Source organism: Sorex fumeus, unplaced genomic scaffold (genome assembly GCF_029834395.1).
Source record: "Sorex fumeus unplaced genomic scaffold, SorFum_2.1 ptg000050l, whole genome shotgun sequence".
NCBI lineage: Eukaryota > Metazoa > Chordata > Mammalia > Eulipotyphla > Soricidae > Sorex > Sorex fumeus.
The window spans coordinates 793,048-820,717 of NW_026606107.1; the positions used below are offsets into that span (position 1 = coordinate 793,048).

Here is a 27,670-nt window from a genome sequence, read left to right on the forward strand (position 1 = left end):
ATAGTACTAGAGACAGTGTGGGGGGCGGGGGTAAGGTGCTTCTCTTGCAAGTGGCCTACCCTAAGTTCCATGTTTGGCACTGCATTGGTCCCTTAATCACTTCCAGGAGTGACTCCTGAACACAGACCAAGGAATTAGCCTTGAGCACAACTGGATATGGTCCCAATTCAAACCAAAAATAAAGAAGTTGAAGATAAGGGAATAGGAACCTAGAACATACTTTTAGTAGGACGCTTAACACAGAAGAAGATGGGTTGAAATAGAATGGGAGTTGGTGAACACTGGTACAATGGTAAAGGGAAAAGGACACTGATAGATGATGGAGTTGGGCGGCTGGACTGTTTCATTTTTAAAAGCTTATCTTTAACAGTACTGTAAACCATAATGACTAAAATAAAATGTATGGAAAAAGAAAATTTGAGGGTATGAAAACCTATCCTGAAGCAGAATATTGATACAAATATAATTAATCTGAAGTATTTTTAATTATTATTCCGCACTAAGTTATCCCCTAAGAAATTACCAGAATACTGTCCTGCAAACTGTGCATCTTAGGGCCAATGTAATCCACCATTTGATTTGTATATGAAGTTATATTTGAATAGAATTAAGAAAACAACCATTCTCAATGAATATTTTTGCCTTACAGTGACAAGACCGAGTGGTTCTGAGGAACACTGAGGCCCACAAATGGCAAATATTTTCCTATGTTTTTCACAACATTGTTTTCCAAACCAGTCTTTAAAAGATGAGCTGAGGTTATCATTCAGTACGTGAAGACAAAGATGATTATTACTAACATCCCTGATGATGAGCATTTCACATTCAATATTGAAATCAAGGAGGTGGTAAAATGGGAATACTAAAGTATAAATGAGTTTCGTTGCAAAAAAGATAGAAACTATGCAACAAAATGAGGATGCTGAATAAAAGAAATTTTTAAAAAATTGCTTTTGAAATCTGTTCTTTAATTTTATAAATCAAGATTATGTAATTTATGATACTATTAATAATGGTTTCTCATGAACATAATTCCAGCACCACCCCAACAACAGTGTACCAAATTCCCTTCCTAACAGTGGCAGCTGAATGCAAAAACCTTTCAGCCCCTCCACCAACTCAATTGTCTGAATCAGTTCTCCCTTTGAGTTGACTTTAGCTGTTTGTTATTACCTTGCTGTGTATCTTTAAATACATATATGAGAGATTATTCTATATTTATATCTTTCTTTCTGACAGACTTCACTCAGCCAAATAAAATTTTATGCAGAAAATAGTGAAGATAACAGGGACGAATGCACTAGAGTGGTAATGTAACAGGTAGTGAATGATGATTTTTAAATTAATATTAAAGAGAGTAAAGAACATGTCTAATTAATAAAAGACAGATTCCAACAAAGACATTCCATGTAGAAATAGACACACTCAAAATGGCAGAGTAGCCATCCTAGAGACTCAAGGGAAGGAGATATAGCTAAATCAACATAATTTGCAAGAAAAACACTGAATAAATGAAGATCAAATATACAACTATCATAATAAACAAAGAAGGGTATAAAATAGAGGAGAGAAAAGCTAAAATGACAATCAATATGAAACACTATTTAAACAAAAGTCTATGATCTCAACATAGAGTTGTCAATATGTAACTGTCTCATAGAAACTGTACTTTAATATCCATAATGGAGAAATATTCCAAACAATCCTTTCAAAAGAAAGAACGACAATGTCAGACTCAGTAATAAAAACAGAAACTATCTACTTCCACTTGGAAGAAACTTGAAAAACCCCGTTAAACAGGTGTTGTGTTAAAGTAGAGATACAAACCAATATTATAGAAAATTTTGTAAAGAATGACAATGAATGTTGACAGTACCAGAACTAAGAGACACATTAAAAGCAGCAGTCATGCGGAGTGAAAAGAGTCAGAAAGCGTGGAACATATATAGAATGATGGCACTCATTTGCGGGATATAAAAAAAATAGTATGAGACTAATGTGTAAGACCAGGAAAAACTGGCCGGGAAACTGGTCAATGGTTGGAAGATTGCCACAAGAGTCCAGGGGGTAAAGGGCATTTTGAATAAAGAGGGGGACAGTATTACAATAATAGAAATGATCACTCTGGACAAGAATTGATAAATATAAGTAGGTAAAGGGATATACATGTAAATATGATTATCAGTATCTGAATTACAAAACATAATGTTGAAAAGGAAAGACAGAGAGGGATGAGAGAGAAGGAAGGAAGAGGATGAGAAGGCAGAGGAGAAAAAGAAGAGAAGGAGGACAAGGAGGACGAGGAGGAGGTGGTAGTGGAGGAGAGGTAGGAGGAGTAGAATGAACAGGAGGAGGGGGACAAAGACTGAGGATGAGGAGGAGAAGTACAAGAAAAAGAGGAAGAAGAATGGGAGGAGGAAGTATAAAAGAGGAAGATTATGGAAGGGGGTGGAGAGGAAGAAGAGAAATGTAGGGAGAAGGAGAGAAGGAGGAAGAAAAGAGGAGGAAGGAGGAAAAGAAGGAAAAATAGAGAGTAAGAAGTAGGAGGAGGAGGAGAAGTGGAAAAAAGGAGAAAAAGAAGGAGGAGGGAAATAAATATTAGAATAAGAAGTAGAAGGAGAAGAGTGAGGAGGGGGAAAAGGAGGAGGAGGAGAAGAGGAAGGAGGAGGAGGAAGAGGAGGAACAGGAGGAAAATAAGGAGGATAAGGAAGAGGAGGAGGAAGGAGTAGAAGAAGAAAGAAGGAGGAGGAGAAGAAAGAAGAGAAGGAAGAGAAAGAGGAGGAGGAGAAAGAGGAGGAGAAGGGGTGGTAGGACAGGGAGTATTTTCGTTATGGAAGGGGGTGAAGAGTAAGAGAAATAAAGGAGGATGGTGAGGAGGAGCAAGGAGAAGTAGGAGGAGAAGGAAATGGAGATTCTGTAGGAGAGGGGGGAATAGACAACAAGGAGGAAAATTAGAAGGAGGAGGAGGAAGAGGAGGAGGAGGAGAAGGAGGAGGAAAAGAAGAACAAGAAGAATGAGGAGGAGGAAGCGTAGGAGAAGAAGGGGAAGGAGGACAAAGAGGAGGAGGAGACAGAGGAGGAGGAGAAAGAGGAGGAAGAGAGGTGTAGGAGAGAGTGGTATTTTCATTATGGAAAGGGGTGTAGAGGAAGAGAAAGATGGAGGAAGGAAAGGAGGAGGAAGGAGAGGAGGAGGAAGGAGAAGTAGGAAGAGAAGGAAATGGAGATGTTGTAGGAGTAAGTGGGGATAGAAAATAAGGAGAAGTAGGATGAAGAAGAGGCGCAGAAGAAGAAAGAGGATAAGAAGAAAAGGAAGAAGAACAAGAAGATTATGATGACGATAAAGAAGAAAGAAGAAGATATAGAAGTAGAAGAAGAAGAGGAGGGGCAGAAAGAGGAGGAAAAGGAGAAGAGGGGGGAGGAAAGGAGAAGGAAGAAGAAGAAACTGAAGAAGACGAGGGAGAGATGAAAGGAGAGGGGAAGGAAGGAGAAGTAGGAGGATAAGTAAAGGGAGATGTTGTAGGAGTAGGCGGGAATAGAAAACAAGGAGGAGAAGTAGTAGGAGGAAGAAGAAGAGCAGAAGAAGAAAGAAGAGAAAAGGAAGAAGAACAAGAAGAAGATGATGATGATGGTGATAAAGAAAGAAGAAGAAAGAAGAAGATATAGAAGTGGAAGAAGAGGAGGAGGAAGAGGAGGAAAAGGAGAGGAGGAGAAAGGAGAGGAGAAGGAAGAAGAAGAAACCGAAGAAGACAAGGAGGGAGAGATGAAAGGAGAGGGGGAGAAAGGAGAAGTAGGAGGATAAGGAAATTGAGATGTAGGAGGTGTTGGAAATAGAGAACAAGGAGGAGAAGGAGGAGTATGAGGAAGAAGAGGAGTAGGAGAAGGGGAAGACGATGAAGAAGAAAAACAAAGAAAAATAGAAGAAATAGAAGAAGTAGTAGAAGAAGAAGAAATAAGAGGAGAAGAAAAAGAAGAAAGAAGAGAAGAAGGAGAAAGGAGTAGGAGAAAGAGGACAAGAAAGGTGGAAGGAGAAAGGGGGTATTTTCGTTATGAAAGGGAGTGGAGAGGAAGACAAAGAAAAGAGGAAGGTGAGGAGGAGGAAGGACAAGTAGGAGGAGAAGGAAATAGAAATGTTGTAGGAGGTGGAGGAATAGAGAACAAGGAGGAGGAGGAAGAGGATGAGTAGAATGAGGAACAGGAGGAGGAGGAGAAGAAAAGAAGTAGAAAAGGAGGAGGAGGAGAAGAAGAGGAACAAGAGAAAGAGAAAAGACAAACAGGAGGAGGATGAAGAGGAGGAGAAAGAAGAATAAATAGAAGGAGGAGAAGAAGAAAAAGAGGAATAAGAAGTAGAAGATATAGAAGTATAAGAATAAAAAGAAGAGGAGGAAGAAGAGGGGGAATTGGATAGGAAGAGGAAGGAAGAAGTAGAAACTGAAGAAGAAAAGGAGGAAGAGGAGAAAGTAGAGGAGGATGATGGAGAAGTAGGAGGAGAAGCAAATGGAGATCTTTTAGGAGGAAATAGGAATAGAGAACAAGAAGGAGGAGGAGGAGGAGAAAGTACAGGAGGAGAAAGAGGAGGAGAAAGAACAGGAAAAGGAGAAGTAGAAATGGAAGGAGAAGAAGAAGAAGAGGAGGAGGAGGAGGAGGAGGAGCAGGAGGAGCAGGAGGAGGAAGAAGAAGTAATGGAAGAAGAAGTAGAAGAAGACGAGGAAGAGGAACAGGAAGAAGTAATGGAAGAAGATGACGAAGAAGAAGAAGAAGGAGGAGGAGGAGGAGGAGGAGGAGGAGGAGCAGGAGGAGGAGCAGGAGGAGGAGGAAGACCAGGAGGAGGAGAAAAAGGAGGAGGAAGGTGGTAGAGATAGGTTATTTCATTTATGGAAGGGGTGGAGAGAAAGAGAAAGAAAGGAGGAGGAAGAGGATGATGAAGAGAAGAATGGAAGAGGATAAGGATAAGGAAAAGAAAGAAAGGAAGACTTGAGTAGGAGAAGAAGAGCAAAAGGACAACAAGGAGAAGGAAGAGAAGTAGTAAAAATTGTAGAGAGAGTTTGAAGAAAAGTAACATTAGGACAGAGAAGAGGAGAGGAGAGGAGAAGGAGTAGAAAGAGGGGAAAGAGAAGTATAAAAAAGAAAGCGGAAAAAGAGGGAGATGGAGGAGGATTATGGAAGGGGTGGAGAGGAAGAACACAAAAGAGTAAAGAGAGGGGGATGAATAGATGAAGATAAAGAGAGAAGGAAGAGGAGGAGAAGGAAAGAAATAAGGGGGTGAGAAGGTTGAGATGGAGAAGAGGATGAAGGAGCAGGATGAGAATGAATAGAAGGAGGTGCAGAAGGAGAAGGAGCAGGATAAGCAGGAGGGAGAGTAAGAGAAGGATGAGGAGATGTAGGAGATGGTGGAGGATGAGCACAAAGTAGAGATGGTGGAGGAGGAGGAGGAGGAGGAGGAGGGGATGGGGAAGTAGGCAGAGGAGGAGGAGGAGGAGAAGGGGAAGAAGGAAGAGGAGGAGGAGAGAAAGTGGATTATGGAAGGAGCTGGAGAATAAGAGGAAGAGAGCAGGAGCAAGGTGTGGAGGAGGAAAGTAAGAGAAAGAGAGGAGGAAGAGCAAGAGTAGAAGAAAGAAAAGAAGGGGCTGGAGCGATATCACAGCGGGTAGGGCATTTGCCTTGCATGCAACTGACCCAGGTTTGATCTCTGGCACCCTATTGGATCCGCCAAGCACTGTCAGGAGTGATTCCTGAGTACTGACTAGGAATAATCCCTGAGCACCGCCAGATGTGACCAAAAAGTAATTTGAAAACACAAAGAAAGAGATAAGAAGATACACCACCTTGGAAGAATTCTAATTAATTTATAATTAATTTATAATATTAATTCTAATTAATAAATTAATTCCAATTTATTAGAATTAATAAATTCTAATTAATAAAGTGATTGCAATAAAAATACAACATTGATGTTTGGCTATTAATAATAGGAAGCAGTATATCACCAGATGGAATCTAAAACTAATGTGTAGAGAAGAAACAGGTCATCTTTGTGGTTTTAAGAAAATCTCATAGTATTTATTACTTACAAGTGAAAAATAGTAGCATTACAATGGAGCTACATATTTGTCACCACCTTAATCAAGTGACAAAGAATGAACTAAATCATAAATATGACCTTTGAACATCAGGTAGCATCTGGCAGTTTGCTTGGAGACAAAAACCTACAATCAATGCCCAATAACATGTACACTTCAACATCTGGGGAAAACTAGGAGGACTCAAATGGCCTAAGCACAAGGTCGCTCCATGTTGTGCTCCAATAGTTCCTTATTTCTGTTTTGGGGTTGCAACTGGCAGAGATAAGAGCTAACTCCTTGCTCTGTGCTCAGGGATCAACCCTGGCAGTATTAGGGTATAAGATACCCTAATACTAATAATTTTATTTTTGGGTAACCACTTAACACTTTAAGTGGTTCCAGGTCTCCAATTCAGATTGACCTTGTGCAAGGCAAGTACAGTAATTGCTATACTATATCTCTCCAGCCACGAACCCTCCCCGCCCCCACCTTTTAAATGTGACTTGGTACAGTGTTTGCTTATACCTGAACGTCAGAATTCAGTTTCCTAGCAAGCCAGAGAATTACTCAAACAAGTCAATTACATGTGAGTATAGTGTGACTTCATTTTTTTCCATAAAGATTATTGCCCCAGCACCAGCCCCTGTTTTCTCACCCTCTTTTGGAGTGCACTACCTGTGAAACTCTACCTGGCATCACTATCCCAGGCTGTGAGCAAATGTTACTAATAATTGCTGTGGAACTCTTCTCTATAATATCCAATGTCAGGAATTCAGCCACCACCAGGACACCAGAACCCTAGGCAAGAAATCCCTCCCTCACTACTGAGGACAAGTGGATGGTAGAGAAGAATAATAAAGCAGATAACCTTTACCCAAAATGTGTACAATTACAAGTACCCAAAATACCTTTTTTTTACAGATAACCTTTACCCAAAATGTGTACAAATACAATTACAAGTAAGAAGCACATCAGGTAAACCCAATTGACATTCTATAAGAATACCTGACAGGTGTCTTAAAAGGTTGTGAAGATGCTGAACTCCCTCTGCCTCTAGGAGACTGTGGAGAAATCTGTGTTAAAAACAATTCAGTATCCTGAATGAGAACCTGAAACAGAAAAAGAAATGCATTTTGACAGCCGTTGAAAATTCAAATATTTTAGAAGCCTGTAGACTACTTACTAGTAGTACATCTATTTTATTTCATATTTTGATCATTTTTCTATGGTCATATGTGTGATGTAAATTTTTGGTGTTGCCTAAAGCTGGATGGAGACCTGTAGTACTATTTAATTTTTCTTTAATTATAATACAATTAATCATTTGTAACATTATTATTATAGGGGTAATAGTATTATAGGTCATACGCACCTGTTCTCAGGACTTCCTCCTGGTTCTGTATTCAGGAATCACTCGTTGTAGTACTGGGAGGAATATTAAAAATGTTCAGTATGAAACTGGAATCAGTCTGTGCAACGGCAGTGCCTTGCCTCCTGTACTAGCTATCTATCCTCAAAATTAATTTCTGAAAAGTTTTAAAATTAATATCTGGGCACTTTCTCTTCAAGCCTCTTTTTTTTAAGTTTAAAAAGTGATATAAATTTTACTGTAAAACTTCTTAATTTTCAACTTTAAATCCCAAGCAAACTTCCAAATAATTATTTTCTACTACAAGTTTAATTTCCTACACCTCTTACTTCCACAGATATTCCAAGTCAAATGAGAATGTACAAAGTGAGAAGAATAAAGCCTGAAAACTTTTCGCTCATTAAAGATGTTTTTAATCATCTTTAATATTTCCTTCAGTTTTATTGTATTACTTTTTGAGGGGTGTTGATGGAGCTATACCGGCTATGCTCAGGATCCTTGTCTTTCTTAAATATGTGTTTCTCTATTTCTTTCCGCTTTATACACACTATAGAAGTCTGTGTTCCCTCTAGGATATAAATTCTTTCTTTATTTCTCATATGTTTCTAAGAAAATTCCATTCAATAAAACTCTCCTGATTCACTAAAAAACAAAAATCCAAACCTGGTGCCATAGAGAGAATACAGGACTTAATGTGTTTTGCTGACATGCTGCACTTGGTTTAATCTCCAGCATTATCTGCCTCCCCTAAAACCCTGGGTTTTAGGGATTCTGGGGGTGGTCCTGAGGCCCCCAAAGTAAAATATTAACAATAGCACAGAATGTGCTTTAAATTATTTTAAAGCGGGTATGGCCCCCTAACCTCCAAAACTTAGTAACAAAAAAATGCAAAACCAGCAGTTAAAGCAAAGCAGCGCTGTTTAATAATATAGTCAATTGAAATATAGTAAGACGCTTGGATTCATGTCCTATTTACTTAAAAATGAATTCACCGTATTTACTAGAATCTAAAATGTATGTGCCCTCTTTTATAACAGAGAGGAATGCTAAAAATAGGTAGAAGTGATAAATTTGCTAATGTAACTATAATAAATTTGCTAACGGAACTATAATTTGGGTGGTAGGTGTGGCGAGATATATACACCGGTACAGGTATAAAGTTGAACTCCCAAAAAGTCTATATGGTTATAAATCTATGGTAAATCTATAATGCTAGGTTTCTCTTGTTAACTACAAGTATTTTCAAATTGCTTTAGTGACATAATCATAGAAAATCAAACTGTAGTATGTACTTACCTTTCGTAAGAGAAAAGCATTGTAGCATAAAAATACCACAAAGAAAAAGTTATCTGCTTATGCACATATTTGATTCAATATTTACCTTCACAGCACGCGCTATTAGAATAACTGCAAACTTAAACGCAAGGCAGGACTGGATAATCTTTAAAGATGAGAGACTCAGTAGTTTTCAAGAGATCTTAAAGGGTTAACCACATAACTGAAGCAAATATCACCTGAGGAAAATTGGATGTCTAGAGGGTTAAGTGCAAGTGGCTTTTCAACAACTGAGTCCGATTGACTTCACCCCCGCCCCGCCCCGCCCACCCCCCCCCCCCCGCCATTTTTCTGGTAAGTACTTCGGCTTTATTCTTCATATATTCATTATAGATGACTACCTTTGTATATCACACTTTAAGTCACTGGGAAATTTCAAAGTTATTCGCGACTGGATTTCAGGAATAAAATGTTTGAACACAGCTCCCTTCACCAGTGTCCGTTTCCCTCCTCCAATCCCCCCACCCGACCCGCATTGCCTCACACTCACCGGTTCGCTACTCCAAGAGGCACCTTTTTCCTTCCCTTTATTAAAAAATAAAGTTTTGCACTGTGTTTTATACTACTGTTGGTGAGAATGGTTCATACATAACACTTTAACACCTTTCGCCATAACCTCCTCATCCCGGTTGAACCTTCCCCCCCCCACTCCAACCGCCACTTGTCCCCGCCTGTCTTATCCTCGAGCCTCCTCAAGTGGCATGCTTCATACTAAAAAAACCCATTTGGGTCATAATTTTTTTAAATATTTATAAACTTTTATTTTTCAAACAAGCCGGTCTATTTTAATTTCTGTTGTTTAGAGAAGCACAACGATTAAAGTTACTTTTTTTTTAGTCACGGTGTTTTGAATTTGACTAAAGGGTCAAAGCCGATTCTCTTTCTAATCCCCAAACCTTGCCTCTGTGTAATTACGCCAATAACGCTAAGATATATAAAAGCAATTGTATTTACCTAATTCAAAGAATAGAGGAAACCGTGGTACTTCATCCAAAACGTCAAGAATTTCTCTCAGAAGCTGGCCTCAAACGGCCAGCTTCGTCGACGCCGAGCGTCTTAATGGCTACCGCTCAGAATTAAGAGGACCAGAAAAGCATTGTGATTGGCTCAGCTTAGATCTCGCGAGACTGCCCAATCAGCTTTCTCCTTGAAGGCGGGGCCAAGATCTGTCCCGCCCACTGGAACAGAAGTCCAGAACGTTCCTTGGGCAACAGAATAACAAAGTACTGCCCACCATCTTGGGTATCATTGCACGGAAAGTGAGATACAATGTAGGTTCATCCTTGTCATAGCTTTTACCATGTGTCTCCTCAAAATCAGACAACTAATGTCCAAGTTTATTGGATATGCAGCAGAGGGTCTTAACTTAAAAATGAGTGTCCTCCTGGTGACAAAACGGCATTAGATTTTGGTGTCTCTAGGTCGCTGATGTAATGAACAAGAAAGCAAGTCCCCAACATAGATACTGTGTTTGGGGTGGGGGAGGGGTGGACAAGACTCCATGTTCTGCAGTGAGAGCTCTTTCCAACATACACCCAACACTCCTGATTTTACCACTTTCTGTTTATATACTTTTACTTCCTATATTACTTACCGCTTGCGGGTGGAATAGGGTATGTTTTACTTTTTTTCTTAAGGTGCTGGGGGTGGCATGGTGGGGAAAGTGAGGGTGAGTTACAAAGTCATGCACCCAACAATGCTTGTGACTTTGCCTGACTCTGTGCTAAGGGATACCTGCTGGAGGCGGGCAATGGATCTGTAATGCTTGGGATTCCAGCCAGGGTCTTTAACTGCAAGGCAAGGACAGTAACCTCCATACTAAATGTCTGGCTTCTCGTTTCTTTACTCAAATGTCTCTTCTATCTCCTATGATGGCGACAGATAAATCCAGGATGGCAGGCTTTTTTATTTACTAATGATCTTTTAAGAGTCTGGGCAATCTTGTGTAGTCTTGTGTAGTCAAGCTTGTCATTTGCAGATAAGGACAATTTGATCAATTTTGTTCTTATTTGGGAATTTTTCACCGACTATTACTTCAAATTCATTTTTAAATTTGGAGCCAAACCTGGTGGTGCTTGGGGTTTATTATAGACGCGTTGCTCAGATATTACTCCTAGCTGGCTCAGAAAATCCTTTGGGGTGCTGGGAATAAAATACTGGTGAGCAGTGTGCAGAGCAATCTCCTTGCTGCTGTGTTACCTCTCTGGCTCCCAGACACCATTTCATCACACTTTCTAAATCTCTCCTAGCTGAATCTTGTGTCATAAACGTTACGTTTGCGAATTCCCAGAGAACTCAATATTTCCATTGTGAAGAATATTATTATTTCATTTAATTCTGTTGTTTACGTTGGGTGAGTCTGTTCTCCACTCTCACATTCATTGATTCTATCCTCTGCTTTTGCATTTCTACAATTTATCACATTGCATACTTTTATTTTGCCCTTTAATGATCTCGGTCTCTGTAACTCAAAACTTTTCTTTACACAGCTTCTCTTTTTTTTGTTTTTTGTTTTCTTTTTGGGTCATACCCAGCAATGCACAGGAGTTACTCCTGGCTCACTGCACTCGGGAATTACTCCTGGTGGTGCTCAGGGGACCATATGGGGTGCTGGGAATTGAATCCCTGTTGGCTGTGTGCAAGGCAAATGCCCTACCCGCGGTGCTATTGCTCCACTCCCTACACAGTTTCTCTTTGATTGACTAGGTTTTTTAGTTTTCATTTCTTTTGAGGAAATATGTATTACTTTCAAAAGAACTTGTGGGAGGTGATGGTTACTTCAAAAATTTGCAAATAATAATCAGCATTCACGAGGCCAGCATCTCAGATTGTCTTTTATTGTTCAAATTGGAAGTTTCTTTTCACTTCTGATACTGTCTTTTTCTATTGTATACTGGACATTTTGAATGCCACACATGTTTAACTTTTATTTATTTATGCGCATCTTCAAAATTATTTTGTGTATAGTGTTTTACAAACTCTTATCAGTAGGATTTTATACATAAACGATTCCAGTACTCTTCACCCACGTGTTTATTTTCTTCCACCATTTGCATCCCCATGAAAAAACATCATACTGAAGACAAGTTCTCCATTTCTGTTGCATTTGGGCTTTTTTTAAAAAAATTCGGTTTCTTCTTATCCCTCATATGAGAGAGATCATTCTGCGTCTCTCCCTCTCTTTCTCTCTGACTTCACTCAGCATGATATTTTCCAGCTCCACCCACATGGCAGCGGTTTCATAGTTTTATTTTTCTTGCACCTGAGTAAGTTTCTTCCAGTGTGTATATGTATCAGAGTTTCTTTATCCGATCATCTGATCATGGACATTTGTGTTGCTTGTAGATTTTGCAGATTACAACTAGTGCTGTAATGAACCTGGGAATGTAGATGTCTTTTCTAAGTTGAACATTTGGACCCAGGGTATCTTAGTTTTTGATAAGTGTCCATATTGTTCCCAAAACAACAACAACAACAACAACAACAACAACAACAACAACAACAGCAACAAAGAAATGAGCTTCCTTATGACCCAGCATTCTACTTCGAGACGTGAGAAGTGTCCATATTGTTGGGCTGAAGCGATAGCACAGCGTGTAGGACGTTTGCCTTGCACATGGCCCGAGTTCGATTCTTCCACCCCTTTTGGAGAATCTGGCAAGCTACCGAGAGTATCCCGTCCGCACAGCAAAGCCTAGCAAGCTACTCGTGACGTATTTGGTATGCCAAAAACAGTAACAACAAGTCTCACAATGGAGACGTTACTGGTGTCTGCTTGAGCAAATAGATGAACAACGGGAGAACAGTGCTACAGTGCTACAGTCTGTATTGCTTGCCATAGAGGCAGAACCAGTTGACATCCCCACCAACAGTGAATGATGGTTCTTTTTTACCCACACGTGATGAAACTTTACATTCTGTTTCAATTCCATTTTCAGTTGTCTCCTATTTAACAAAGATAGGTATTTGGCACATGTTCATACTTTTGTGTATATGGCAGAAGTGAATTACTGACATTACTTCATGGCATATGGTTGAGAGAATATTCTGCTCAGCTCCCCATGCACCAAGCAAACAAATCTGTTGATACTTTTCCAATGGAAAACAGTATTTTGTTGCATCAATAGTGAGATTGTAAACTCACTTTTTCCCTTGGGCTTCCTGATACCAGTAAGGGAGAAGTGAAGCACCTACTCAGTAATCTGTAGCTGTAAATTTGGGAAAATTAGTTTAGGTAGAATTCCAGTAGTCTGAGAACATCAGTGCCAGGAACAGGAATGCATGTGTATCAGGAAACCTGCTTTCTGCTACTAGGTTTGTCTTGATAGGTTCTTGAGGGGACATTCAATCATCAATTGGGTTTGAATAGGGCTTGAAAAAAATGGTATAGAAGTCAGTGTGATATTGACTAGCCCCACCACATTTGATGTTGGATAGATGATGAAGCTCAAGTTTCCACTGAGCTTCTCTGATAGCACAGATGAATATAAATTGAATGCTTAGTGCAGTCTAAACATGAAATGCTTTTTTAAGTACCCTTTATGTTGAGTGAACTTGGAAGGTTATCTTGCTGCTTTCCCCACATAGGTACTACACTAACAGGTAAATTGGATCATCATAAGCTCAATGTTGTCTTCTAAAACTTCAGGGGCTAGGGACAATGTTTTTCCATTTCTTGTTTATTTTTATGGGAGTGGGAGTGAGCAGTATTACAGAAATGGAAGACATTTTGTTTCATAGATCAACAGAAAAACTAATTTTCGTTAGAGTTGTGAATATGTGAATGTTGCTGGTTTGGGATTGGAATCTTCTTTCATGCCATGTCTGACAGGATGGGAAGAAACTTGAAAACTGAGCAAAGTACCATTGCGTTCTTGCTGAATCCTGAAGGCATTAACTGTCCATCTTTTCTTTCCATCCTTGAAATATTCCTTTGCTTACTTGCTACATCATATCTTGTGTGTTATGGTATAGAGAGAGCACTTAGATTTGTGTGACAACATTAGTTGGGCCAGAACTGAAACTTCTCAGGATACTGGGTTTAAAATTAATATTTTATGTATCTATAAGGCATATCGGTTTGTCCTAATTTCTTAAACATTCACTGTAACAGAGCATTTCCTTGATAAGAAATACAACAGGCTTTCTTTCTATTTTGTTTCTACTCCAGGAATTTTCAGGTGCCTGAACTGTAATATACATGATGGGTACTTTCTGAAATGGAGCCAAATTGCCTCATATTCTATGCTTTCAGTCAGGGTTCACGTATCATGATAATTAAGAAGAACACATTTATTTGTTAAACATGTTTTCTTAATAATCACAGAATGCTAGGTATAAACAACATGCTTTTATTGAGTTTTCTCTACAAATTGGAGTTAAAAATCTAGTCCAGTTTGCTGATAGAATCCTAAAAGTTCAAATTTCCTCAGCAGACTGCTGTGTATTTTATTCAATTTAGAGATTGGTATCCTCATTTTGTCACATGGTTTAGATCCAAAGTCTTAAAAACTTTTATAATGTGAGTTATAGAACTCTGTTTCATTAGTTTTCTCTGTTCCATTGGTTGGTGTTTATGAAATCTCTAAGTAAATGGGAAGAATGAAAATAATGAATCATGTGGAAAGCCCTTCTAAAACTGATTAATTGACCAAGCATACCTTCTTTGTGTTCTACATGAAATTATTATCATGTAATCAAAATAAATATTCTGTTCTTAATTGAGTTGTTTGTTTTCTGGTTGTGGATGTGCTGAGAGGTGCTTCAGGGACCATGTGACCTGGAATTCAATCACATTGCCCAATGGGAGGCACACACTTTAAACCATGTGGTATCAGTACTTACCTGGTTAACTGATATTTTGACAATATTTCAAGGCCATCAGTGGAGGAAAACAAATATTTTTAGAAAATATACTCATATATACCTTAAATCTTTAAGAATCTATGATACATTTGAAACTGCTTTATATGCATTACACAAAAATAATGAGATTAAGAACTAAATCTATATAATTCATTGAATAAAATCTAGGAGTGAATATTCAGATCTTGAACTTTGCAGAAGACTTTTAAATCCAACAAAAGCTTGAGCAAGAATGTTGGATTGTAGTTCCAAGCATTCTAGGATTAACATTGGGTTGTCCTTTCTCCTCCTGCCGGGAGCTTAGGTTAATTGAATGATACCCACCACAGTGCTCCCAAGGCACACCCAGTTCCATCAGAGCACTCCCAGTCCTCCATGCTTATCTTTAACCTACCTTTGTATTCTTTCTCTGTTAGTCATAAATATCTCCTAATCAGACACTGTAACTTGTAAAGTCAAACTTTTTGATGGCTCTGCATTTTGTATCACAATCACGATCACGACCATCCTGTTGTTCGTCGATTGCCTCGAGCAGGCCCCAGTAACATCTCCTTCCTCCTAGCCCTGCATTTTGTATATGTAAGTGAAATACTGCTTTCTCTTTTCTCTATGTCCTTTGCGTAGTGTATTTTAGAGCAATGTCTTCTTTTGTTATACACTCAGGAAGACAGTAAATGCTATGCTTTTGTAACATGGGAGTTAATTGACTTCAAATAATATTTACTTCTGGGCATCTGTCATATTTAACTAACTTAAGCCTCAGCTGACATTAGATTTTCCTTAGTTCCTTACACCCTCAAAGGTGGGTCCCACTGAGGGATTTGGATGGATCCAAGGCAAAGTATTAGCTACACTGGCTTCAAGAAGGGACTGCTTAAGCGCCATAAGAAGTATGATAAGGGCACATTCATGGAACAAATTCTGAATGACCCAGAAGAAATAACTGAATAAGGACTCTGTTGGGGTTAGAAAAAACTAACCTGGCCTGAGGACTGTAGTCTGGGATATATAGTGGGATGTACCCAGTAAAAGCCACCCTCTAAGCTTAATCTAGGGTATATATAAAAGCCTATATCTCTAATGTCTTTATACAAAATGATCAGAAATATTATTAAGAAGTAAATTTAATATGATTGTTTACATGTTTTACCAGCAAAGGAAAGGAGAGAGCAAATATTCCCTTAGATGGAATTCCACCTTTGCATGGATCTCCTAGTAGGAATCTAGTGTGGTGAACCCCCTGGATGATATTCTGTCCTTAGGTGGATCTCCTTGAAGGATTTTTCCTGAAGGATGGTCTTTACATATGTTCATTGTTTATGTTAATTTTCAACCAAACTTATGTGTAATTGCTGCCCCCCCAACCGTTCACGATTTCTCTATAACAACACTGAGAGATTTGAATAAACCACCACTGATTACCACCATTGATTACCAGCCTGAGGCCCCATTGCTTTGCTTCATCCATTCGCTGGAGGGATTGTCATCGATCCCACTAGAGAACCCTGGACACTGCAGGACAGAGCCCAGACAGGGATGCTTCAGAACAACACAAGAACACATGGATACTTAGGATTTTATCAAATGGGAAAGCATCTGCCCTTCAATTAGCATCCAAAAGAAAAGATCAGGGTCAAGTTGATAAGCACATTTGCGTCAAGGGTGCATACTGGGGATCTCCTAGCCTGTTTGAATCCCAGAACAAGTATTCAGGTCTCACTTATATGGGAATGTACCCTAGCCCACGTAAACAAGTGCTTACAAGGCAACTTCCCCAATAAGGTTAAAATGAAACTCACAGATAAAGGGAAATATTAGTAGAGCATGTATCTCATATGAGACTTATAACCGTACTTATAAATGACATGACTTAGTAGTAAATAAATAAATACACATACAATGCACACATATGGGGGGATAATATGAATAGGCCTTTTTCTTTTTCAAATGAAAATTATAAAATTGAGCAGTAGGCATATAAGTAGATGATAAATATCATTTAGATATTCTGAAAACTCATAATCGCAGTAAGACACCACTTAAACCCATGAAGATGGTTCCAAGTATAGTCTGATATTATCAAATACTAGTGATTATATGGAGAAAGCAGAACCCTCATGCTTTCCAAAGAATTTCACTTGAATCATATAACACTACCAAATTAGAACATATGTTCACACAAATAAATTATAAATGACTGAACTATGAGAGCAGAGCATTATTCATAAGAGCCAAAATGGAAACAGTCATAATGTCCACATGCTGACCTGCATATACAAAAGAAGATATAAACATACTGAAGAATATTACTCAGATATGAAAGGGCGTGATTTACTGACATATCTGACAAACGGAGAACATTTAAAGTGTTATATCAGTTGCCAAAATCTAGATGGTTTATGATTTCATGTATACATAATGATAAAATATAGAAATATAAAGCCCAAGTAGATTCCTACTTGCTAAAGGCTATAGCTAAGGAATACAAGTATAAGGCTTGAGAGATTATTCTTGGTCTGATAATATAAAATTCACTCTGGTGAATAAATAAAAATATGGGAATTTGGCCATTTAAATGACTGAATCATATGGTATGAGATTCATATTTCTAAGTAGCTAAATAGATAAAAGAAAGTAGAAATGATATGTAAATGTTCACACCTTATATATATTTCAAATAGACAATCTGTAAACATCTATATTTATTAAATAATTTAAGTCATTATTAATCTTTCAAAACAAAAAACCATCAGGTCCAGATGAATGAATTAGGAAATTTTGTCAAGTATTGAAGATAGATATGACAGACAGTACATCTCTCAACTTTTCTGAGGATAAAAGCAGATGGTGTACATTTTTTTAAAATTTTATTAATTTATTTATTTTTGCTTTTTGGGTCACACTCAGCGATGCTCAGGGGTTACTCCTGAATCTGCACTCAGGAATTACTCCTTGCAGTGCTGGGAGGGATGGTGTACATTCTAATTCACTCTATTGAAGTTTCATCTTCTTGAGGGATTGTTACCTTGAATTGTGTAGCATATATCTTTGACCCTTGTAAACATTTCTTACCTAAAGTTTAATGTATTAAAAATGGTAACAGAATTTCCCTTTGCTCAGGAACTGGATTAAAGTATTATTTCAATCTTTTACAATGGGTATGTCTGAATTTATTTGTGGGGTTTTAATATTGCAGAGAGACTTGTACCTCATGTTTAGAAATTTATTTTTAAAATTTAGTCAATACCTTATAACTCATATGTGGCTAATGCTCCTTCTTATTGCATTCTGCCACAGGTGTGTTTGTATCCAGTCTTTTTCTATGAGGTCTGATCTTCCTTGAAATTCAGTCTATTTGTTTGTCCAACTGCCATGTAACCCCATCAACAGCCATCCAGAGACTATAAAACCAAGCTCCCGGAAGAGAACAAGGCAGAGTTTCCTGACCCCGGGGCCTCCCCTTGCAGGAGGGCGGGTTGAGTTTCCCTCTCTGCCCCGAGCAGAGCCCCGACAGCTGAAGACCTCCGGGACCCAGCCAAAGTCATGCTGAGACCACTCTCCACATGCTTGGACAAGTAACCGGCAGAGGAACCCAGGTGTGTGGGACGCGGGACTGAGATCTCCAAGCCTGCTCGGTTTGGGACTGGGCCTCCTCCACCCAGCTCCCCCACCTTCCAGTACCTAGACAGTTACACCCACCAACTGTCGTGTAACCCCATCAATGGCCATCCAGAGACTATAAAACCAAGCTCCCAGAAGCACGAGGCTGCACTTGCGGCCACGCGACCTCTTATTCTCTAGTTCTCACTCTCAGAGAACCCGGCAGGCTACTGAGAGTATCATACCCGCCTATATGCGTGACTAGGAACACCCGTAAAGGTGATTAGAGGCTACTCCAAAAGCCTCCATCCATCTCAGAGAGCCCGGCAAGCTACCAAGAGTATCCCGCCCACACGGCAGTGCCTGACAAGCTACCCATGGTGTACTCGATATGTCAAAAACAATAACAATGAATGGTACTCATTCCCCCGACCCTAAAGGAGCCCCCAGTATGTCATTGGGCTACACTTGCAAGTGACAGGGATGAATGGAGAGGTTACTGGACCAGCTCAAGTGAATTGAAGAACAGCGGGGTGATAGTGATAGTGATAGTGTTTGTCCTTTAATAATTTCAGCTCTCTAACAACATAACATGAGGCTGACACCTAAGGATAGTAGATATATGGGACAGGAAGATTGCTCCATAGATGGAAGACTGCCTCGTGAGCAAGGGGGAGAAGGCAGCTGGAATAGAGAAGGGATGACTAAGAAAATGATGGCTTGAGGAACCAGTCGGGATGGGAGATGTGTGCTGAAAGTAGATAAAGGACCAAACATGATAACCTCTTAGTTTCTGTATTGCAAACCACAATGCCCAAAAGTAAAGAGTATGGGGAATATCGTCTCCCATAGACACAGGGGGAGAGTGAGAAAGGGGGGGGAGGTAAACCGGGGATATTGGTGGTGGGGAATGTGCACTGGTGGAGGGATGGGTGTTTGATCATTTTGTAATTTCAACCCAAACATGAAAGCTTGTAACTATCTCACGGTGATTCAATAATAAAAATACTGCTACTACTACTACTACTACTACTACTACTACTACTAATACTACTAATAATATTTACAGCTCCCTGAGGGTTCAATTAAAATTATGATGTTCATACATATTTCCAATTGACTTTCTACCATAGGTGGGCATTTTATAATATTTTTTACAGTCTGGGGTTAAATTTTTATCCACATTGCCTATTTTTATTTTACATGTAATGAAAGGTACATCAGTAGAAAATTTATAAAATTTGCTTGGCTTGAGGGTATGGTGCCACCAGCAGGTCAATCTGTGCCTGTGAGGCGAGTACATCAGCGGCCTGATGGCGCCTTCAGACTTTCAGATACCCCAAAATTGCTTCTATGCCTCTGGCCAGACTCCAAAAACTTGGGGTAAAGTTTACCAAGAAAGTAAACGGCCAAAAGTTAGGTATGTGGGAGACACACCCACAAACCACTTCCGGCTCAGCTATATAATTGGAGGCAAGGTCTCTCTGGTTCCTGATCAAACTGCTTAAAGGCCATGATCCCAGAGATTCAGAGACAAATCTCAGAACCCAGCGGCTTTTGGCAGAGATGTGTCCAGGCCCCGCAATGGGTTACCGGTGCCAGACCACAGCAAGGGGGAAAGGGTGTGTACCTCCGTCTGTTCCCCCTTGGCGACTCGGTGGCCGCTATCTTCCAGAGGCCATTGGACAATCAGGTTTAGGCCCGCAATGACAAGACACGCAGGGCCTCAAGGGATAGGGGTGGACCTGGCCCTTTCCTCCCCGCCACAACAAGACCCGAGTCACTGCCCATGAACGACTTCTCTGGCTCCTGGTCAAGCTGCTTAACGGCCATGATTCCAGAGACTCAGAAACAAATCTCGGAACCCAGAGGCTTTCAGCAGAAATGCGTCTGGTCCCCACAGTAGTTTACTGGCTCCAGAACACCCCAGGTGGGAATAGGTTTCATGCCTTGGCCTGCTCCACCTAGTGGCTCAGTGGCCGCCATCTCCAGAGGACGCTGGACAGTCAGGTTTGGGCTCGCAGTGACGAGACTTGTGTGGCCTCACAGGATGGGGGTGGAGCCGGCCCTTTCCTCCCTGCCCCAACAAGACCTGAGTCGCTGCCCACAAACGGCCTCTCTGGCTCCTGATCAAGCTGCTTAATGACCACGATCCAAGAGACTCAGGAACAAATCTCAGAACCCAGCAGGTTTTGGTAGAAATCCTTCCAGATTTAATTGCTAAAATTTCGGAATTTCAAAATCATATGTTATTTATAACCAGCAATAGAAAATAAATTCTCTACTATTGCCTTTTCAGCAGATCTGAGTGTTGGGGTAAGGTAAAGGTAAAGGCCCTCCCGTTGTTCATCAATTTGCTCGAGCGGGCCCAGTAACGTCTCCATTGGAGATTTTGTTGTTACTGTGTTTGGCATATCAAATACATCACAGGTGGCTTGCCAGGCTCTGCCGTGTGGGCGAGATACTCTCGGTAGCTTGCCGGGCTCTCCAAGAGGGGCGGAGGAATCGAACTCGGGTCGGCCATGTTGGCTGCGTGCAAGGCAAATGCCCTACCGCTGTGCTATAAATTCCCAAATAATAATGGTGGGTCTGGTGTTAAAATATTGATTGCAATCAAAGTAGAGAGAGAGAGTAATGTGGAAATCATCTGCCCCAAGGTAGGGGGAGGGTGTGGAATGGGGGGTATACTGGGGTTTTTGGTGGTGGAAAATGGGCACAGTGAAAAGACAGTTGTTTCATTGTATAACCGAGACTTAAACCCAAAAGCTTTGTAACTTCTCTCACGGTGATTCAATAAATAAAATTATAAAAAAGGACAAAAAATTAAGGTGGAGTTCATGCCCATTTCAATCAGCCTAATCAATGGCTGAATAAACAGCAATACTGCTACAAATTAAACTTGCTTGGCTTGCAGATAAAAGATTTCCCTTGGGTTAAAGACTGTATCTCTAGGAATTAGAAAATCTTGGGAGGGGCTGTCTCTCCAGTATATATCCAGATGTGAAAAAATTAAAAAGGAGAAAGGTATAATTAATACACAAACTAAACAGAAACAGACTCTGTCTGTAGAGAGCTTATATTCCAGTGCTATAGAGTCCAACAGAAATACAGAGTAAAACACATCTAAAAGTGAAAACCAAGAGGAAAACTTAATTTTAACAGTTCTTTTAATTAAAACGAAAGAATATGTACAATTAAACATGGAAAAGTATTATTCTTTTTATATTTTTAACAAATTTTTGAAATGCAGTGCATTATTTCAAAATATAGGACAATAAGAAGATTATTAATTAATTATATGTTACTTTCTTGGTCAAAATTGTTCAAATGTCCTATGTTATTTCATAAAAGAAAAATTAAAGTTTATATATCAATTATATAGTACTTTAATTTTGTTGTTATACTTGGCAATGCTTACACCATGGTGTGTTACAGAACACTCCTTAGAGGCTCTTGGGAAAATAAATAGTGCCAGGCACTGAATGCATTTTATATGAATTATCTGAACATTTTTCTAAACCATGAATGCAATGTGTTGTTACAAAATGGAAACACTAAGAACAAACTGTCACTGTATCACTGTCATCCCATTGTTCATGGATTTGCTCAAGCAGGTGCCAGTAACGTCTGCATTTGTCCCAGCTCTGAGATTTTAGCAGCCTCTCCTTACTCATCTTTCCCAACAGTGCTTTATGGGAGGCTCTTTCAGGGTCAGGGGAATAAGACCTGTTATTGTTACTGTTTTGGCATATCAAATACGCCACGGGGAACTTGCCAGGCTCTGCCATACAGTCAGGATACTCTCAGTAGCTTGCCGGACTCTCAGCGAGGGATACTGTAGCACTGTAGCACTGTCCTCCTGTTGTTCATCAATTTGCTCGAGGGGACGCCAGTAACATCTCCATTCGTCCCTGTTGCGTGCTAGTGAAGCCCAATGGCGTCTGCACGTTCCAGGAACACAAAGAGCATTAAAACATTCGTTCAGGGTCTTAACAAAGAAGTCTGATCATTTCATAGGTGGGCAGCCAGGTGTTCTTTTGACGTCCTGTGGAATCCAGTCGGCAGTGGCTCTAGTCTAGTGATTGTCTCTAAATTGCATTACGTGTCCGGCCCATCAGGTTTTCGACACCTTGGCAAATGAGGCAGCGTCCCTGATCTTTGATCATTGATGGAGGTCGGAACACCAGATTCCTTCTCTCACTTGAGTGAAGTGTGATACTCCAAGCATAGCTCTTTCGCTTTCTCTTTAGTAGATCCGGATAACATTCTCATCCTGCTTTCGTAGGTCCCAGGTCTCTGAGGCAAATGTTAGTGCAGGAAGAACGGTGGAGTGGAAAATAAGTGCCCGGAGCTGAAGATTCTTTGTACTCTTAACTTCTTCAAAGCTCTTAAGTGCGTTCCACGTTCTCTTCCTCCTGCATAGCTCAGGTGTCAGATTGTTTCTTTCTTTTACTGTTTTTTTTTCTTTCGAAATGATAAAACCAGTAAATAGTAGAAAAAAATTAATTCTCTTTACATGGGACAAAGCATAATTTCTCACCTATAGTAAGTACTCAGCTATTATATTATTGATGATCTTACTAGTATAAGTGGGCTGGAGCAATAGCACAGCGGGTAGGGCATTTGTCTTGCACACAGCTGACCTGGCTGAGCCGGTTTCGATTAGTCTGCCCCTCTCGGAGAGCTCAGCAAGCTACCAAGAGTATCTCACCCACATGGCAAAACCTGGCAAGCTACCGTGACGTATTCGATATGCAAAACACAATAACAACAAGTCTCACAATGGAGATGTTACTAGGCCCACTCAAGCAAATTGATGAACAATGGGAGGACAGTGACAGTGACAGTGACAGTAACTAGTATAAGAATATGGTATGGTTAAAAGACAAAACCAAAAACAGGAGCCTTGTGATCTAACTAACATTAGCTAACTATGTAAACCACACAAAGTATTTTAACTTGACTTTACAGTACCTATGTGAAAAATAAGGATAACAAGATAATCACCTCGATGGGTTGGTGTAAATGAGATAACAGAAAATGCAAAAATCACTGGAAAAATGCAAATTATCATTTTAATTATTTCTCATGAGAAACATATAATTCTACTGTAGGTGAAATAAAGAACCATACACAAGATCTTTAAGAGAGAAAAGAAAATTGAATCAAAGCTGTGAGAAGGAGCTCAGGAATGCTCAGGGGAAAAAGCATCTGCCTGGCAAGCATGCGGCCATGAGTTTGGTCCCTGATGCTGTCCACATGCACCAAGCACCAAGCACACTCCCTGTGGTTGTGTTATCTGAGAGCCCAGCAGGCTGTGGAGTGTGTGAAGTGTAATGTAAAGAGGAAAAGACAAGTGAAGCTTTTGTCTGATAGATTGGTGATTGCTGACTCAGCCCTCATGGAGTTATTCAAATGCAAATATGAGTATTTTAATTACATGATCTATTTTGGAATGTTTGGAATGCAATAAATTATTTTATAGCCAATGATCGGACACTTTTCTTTCCTTTTTCTCTTTCTAAAATATTATATATGATTACTTATAAGAAATCAATTAGAAGTGAAGCTTTGAGGGTTAAATATTGAAAAAGAAGTTAGCAGTGGGCTGGTATAATTATACAATAAAGTGTAATGAATATACTTAGTACAAACTGTCTATAGATAAATCCAGAGTAACAGCCTTCTGTTTGAAAACTAGAAACTGGCTTAAATCCATAAAAATAATTTCAGCAGTTGAAGCTGTAAATTTTGAGATGCTTTGAAAGATTGGTAGTAGAGGCAATTGTTACAGGAAGGAAAATAAAGGGAGTAAATGTTGATTTGGGACTTACTATATTTGTTAAGCCCAATCACATCTTTCCTGTCCATTATCTTTCCATTAGTACCATTTTTCTAAGAATCTATGACATTGCCTCGAGCAGGCCCCAGTAACGTCTCCTTCGTCCTAGCCCTGAAATTTTAAAAAGTGCCATATTCAAGGCTCTTTCAGGGTTAGGAGAATGAGACCCATCATTGTTACTGGTACTTGGCATATTGGGTATGCCATGGGGAGTTTGCCAGACTCTGCCGTGTGGGCAGGTTACATTAGGTAGCATGCCAAGTTGTCCAAAGTAAGAATGAGATAATAAGATATCGCACGGCTGCAAATGCAAATGCTTCCAGGAGCTGGGTTTTATAGTCTCTGGGTCTTGGCCGTTGATGGGATTACACGGCGCCAGGGGGCCAGTTGGTGGGTGTGACCCCTGCCTACTGGAAGATGGAGGATCTGGGTGGAGGATGCTCAGCCCCGATCCGAGCAGGCTTGGAAATCTCAACCCAGGGACCCGCATGCCTTTGCTCCTCTGTTGGTACCTTCATGCGTGTGGAGAGTGGTCTCAGCATGGTTGTGGCTGGTTCTGGAGGTATTTGGCTGCCAGAGCTCTGCTCAGGGTGGGGAGGGAAACTCAAGCCGCCCCTCTCCAAGGGGCCCCGGCGAGGACAGCCAGGCACTGGGGCAGGAGACTCTGCACTGTTCTCTTCCAGGAGCTGGGTTTTATATAAAATAATAATAAAAGACAAAATATTTTATTAGGCAAAAGAAATAGCTCAATAAGCTTAGATTTGCATGCAAGGGACTTGGGTTCAATTCCCAGAACTTCATAGTACCCTGAGAACCTGAGAGAAACCCTGAACTCCACTAGGTGTGCATCTCCTATCCCCAAAATATTTTGTTCTTCCATGACATTAGGTAAGGTTCCATAACTGTTGAGATGCTTAAAAATAGGGCATAAATATCACTTTTACCATAGCAAAATTAGTAAATCTAATTATTATTTTCAGAAAATGAGATTTTTTGTCCTTTCAATTTTACATGTGAGATTTTATGGCAAAGAGCATTAACTTTCCAAAATTGCTTTCATGTTAGCCCGAAAGTTTAGAGTGCCCAGAAATTATATATTTAACATTCCCTTTATAGATAATCCAACATTAAAAGGCCACTTTAACATGCTACTGCATGCATTACTTTCTACTTAAGCATAATTATAACATTACATGTTCTTTACATGCAGTTAAGAGCTTCCCCACTGAGTATGTTTTTTTCAAATCATAGCACAAGTTTTACTTATTTCAGCTTTACTGAGAGATAAAAAATAAAGTAATGCAAAAATAAATAAATAAAGCAATGCTTTCACTTTCACTGTCCCAGCTCTAGGTCAAGAATAAACGTCCTTCTTTTATTATTTTTGTTTTTCATTTGTTGAGCTGTGCTCTGTTTGCAATGCAAAATATTTATTGTTAGGATTTGGGATTGTAGAATCCATCTACAAATACATATGTTTTGTTTGTTTGTTTAAAAACTCCCTAAGCTCTTCCTGTTCGTCTCCAACTCTGTGCCAGTCTTCTTCCCCCCGCAGGTCAGTTAATCAAGCAGTATTCGAACCCAGGACTTGACTTTCTCCATGCATGCGCCCAAGGTGTCCTCTAGGACCCTGGGACGCTCAGCATCCCTGAGTCTCTCCCTGTTCGTCCCCAACGCTGTGCGGGGTCTTCTCCCGCCCAGTTAGTAACCCCCCCACCAGGTAGCCGTGAGGGCGTGGCCTCTTCAGAAGTGGGCGTGGCTTCTGTGGAAGTGGGTGTGGCTTCTGTAAAAGTGGGCTTGGGCTAATTTTGGGCTGGTCAATGCTCATGCGGCCACAGCTAGTTTACTCATACCAAGAAATCTTGTGTAACATCTCAGTCCCCATACCTCCACACCAACATGAAGAAACAATGCAAATCCCCACCACGTGGGGAGGATGATGAAAAGAGTCCAGAAGCCTCAGTAGGTGCTACTCACCTAAGGGACCACTCTGAGAAAGAATTCAGATATGAAGTAATAATGAGTTCATTGAACTCAATGAAACAGTGAGATAGATATCCAATAAATTAAAGGATGACATGAGAGAAACAATCGAGAAATTACAGAAAGAAATGAGAGCAGAAATTGGAAAGCTATGCACAGAAATGTCACGAATAAGAGATTCCATAGACGAAATATAAAAACGCAGTCTGTGCCCTCAACTGTAGAATGGCCACAGCTGAAGACAGAATCAGTGGGCTGGAAGATCAACTGCACCAAGCCAACAGGCAACAATAAACAATGACAAGAGACCTCAAAATAGCTCTAGAGTAAATCATAAATGGAATCTCACACAAATAGCAGAACACCTTTTACTAAAATCCCTAACTTATATGGTAGCAATGCCCTTTTATTCAGCAAGTCTAATTGAAACCGTACAGAGTGAGATCATTCGAGATAACATTGGAATTTTAGAGTGTGTCAGAGAAGGTCTTGGGAGAGTGTTGGGCTTGGGAGTGCCTCACAGCAAACGATTACTTCCTCTTCTTTCCTTGATCTTCTCTACCGTGCTGCATGGGGTTCTTCATTACATCATCAGTTCACTCATTCAGAAGTTGGTCCTACTAATTCTAAAGAGAAAAACTTACAGTAGCCACTTAGCTGAGAGCACTAGTCCTGTACAGTGTATGTTGGATGCTTATTTTCCAGAATTTATTGCTAAATTTGCTGCCAGTTTGTGCTCTGACATTATACCTCACTCATTGTAAACAGTCTTGCACCACCTTCACATTCAAGCAACATGCACAATAATTGACAGTACAGACCTTGGCTATGAGGTGCTTCCAATCAACACACAGTATGAGGGCATGAGGGACTGCATCAAAACCATCAGGCAGGAGAAGGGAGTGTTTGGTTTCTATAAAGGTTTTGGTGCTCTCATAATACAGTACACATTGCATGCAGCTGTATTACAGATTACCAAAATTATCTACGCTGGAATTCTTCAAAATAGCATTTGAAATTGAGGCCCCGCATTATTTTAAAAGACATAACCTGGATACCTTATTATGGAGTTATGAGGGATAAAAGTAAAATACTGGCTGAAAGAATGATTAGAAAATGAGGCTAACTTTTAAAGATGCTTACTATATTGATAGGGATTCATATATATTTTGGACAAAATATTCCTAATTTGGAAACACAGTAAAATTTAGACTCAAATTAAATTCTACCCAGTTTAGCATTTATGCTGAGCTAAAAGTAATTCGAGGCAAAGTATTTGTCACCAAGTTTGAAAAACAATGTCATAAAGTTGAATTTATTCCATTCAACTTTCATACAATTTACAATTAGTTGACCTTGTAGTATTATAGTGGCATATCATATCATCTTTAATATAGTTTATGATGTCAGAGGATCAATTTTACCTTCACTTGATCACTTGACTTCATGTAACTCATCTATTTGCTTGAGCAGGCGCCTGTAACATCTCCATTCATCCCTGTCACATGCTAGTGTAAACCAATGTCATCCGTTCTAAGAACAGGAAGAGCCTCAAACCGATCATTCAGGGTATTGATGAAGAAGTCTGACCATCTTGTAGGTGGGCGGCCACGCGGTC

The 27,670-nt window shown here is 39.9% G+C and overlaps 1 pseudogene; it reads left to right on the forward strand.

Moving 5' to 3' along the window:
• The first annotated feature begins 19,811 nt into the window (after nt 1–19,811).
• LOC130032576 (mitochondrial outer membrane protein SLC25A46-like) lies at nt 19,812–27,091 on the forward strand (annotated as a pseudogene).
• Nucleotides 27,092–27,670: the final 579 nt, after the last annotated feature.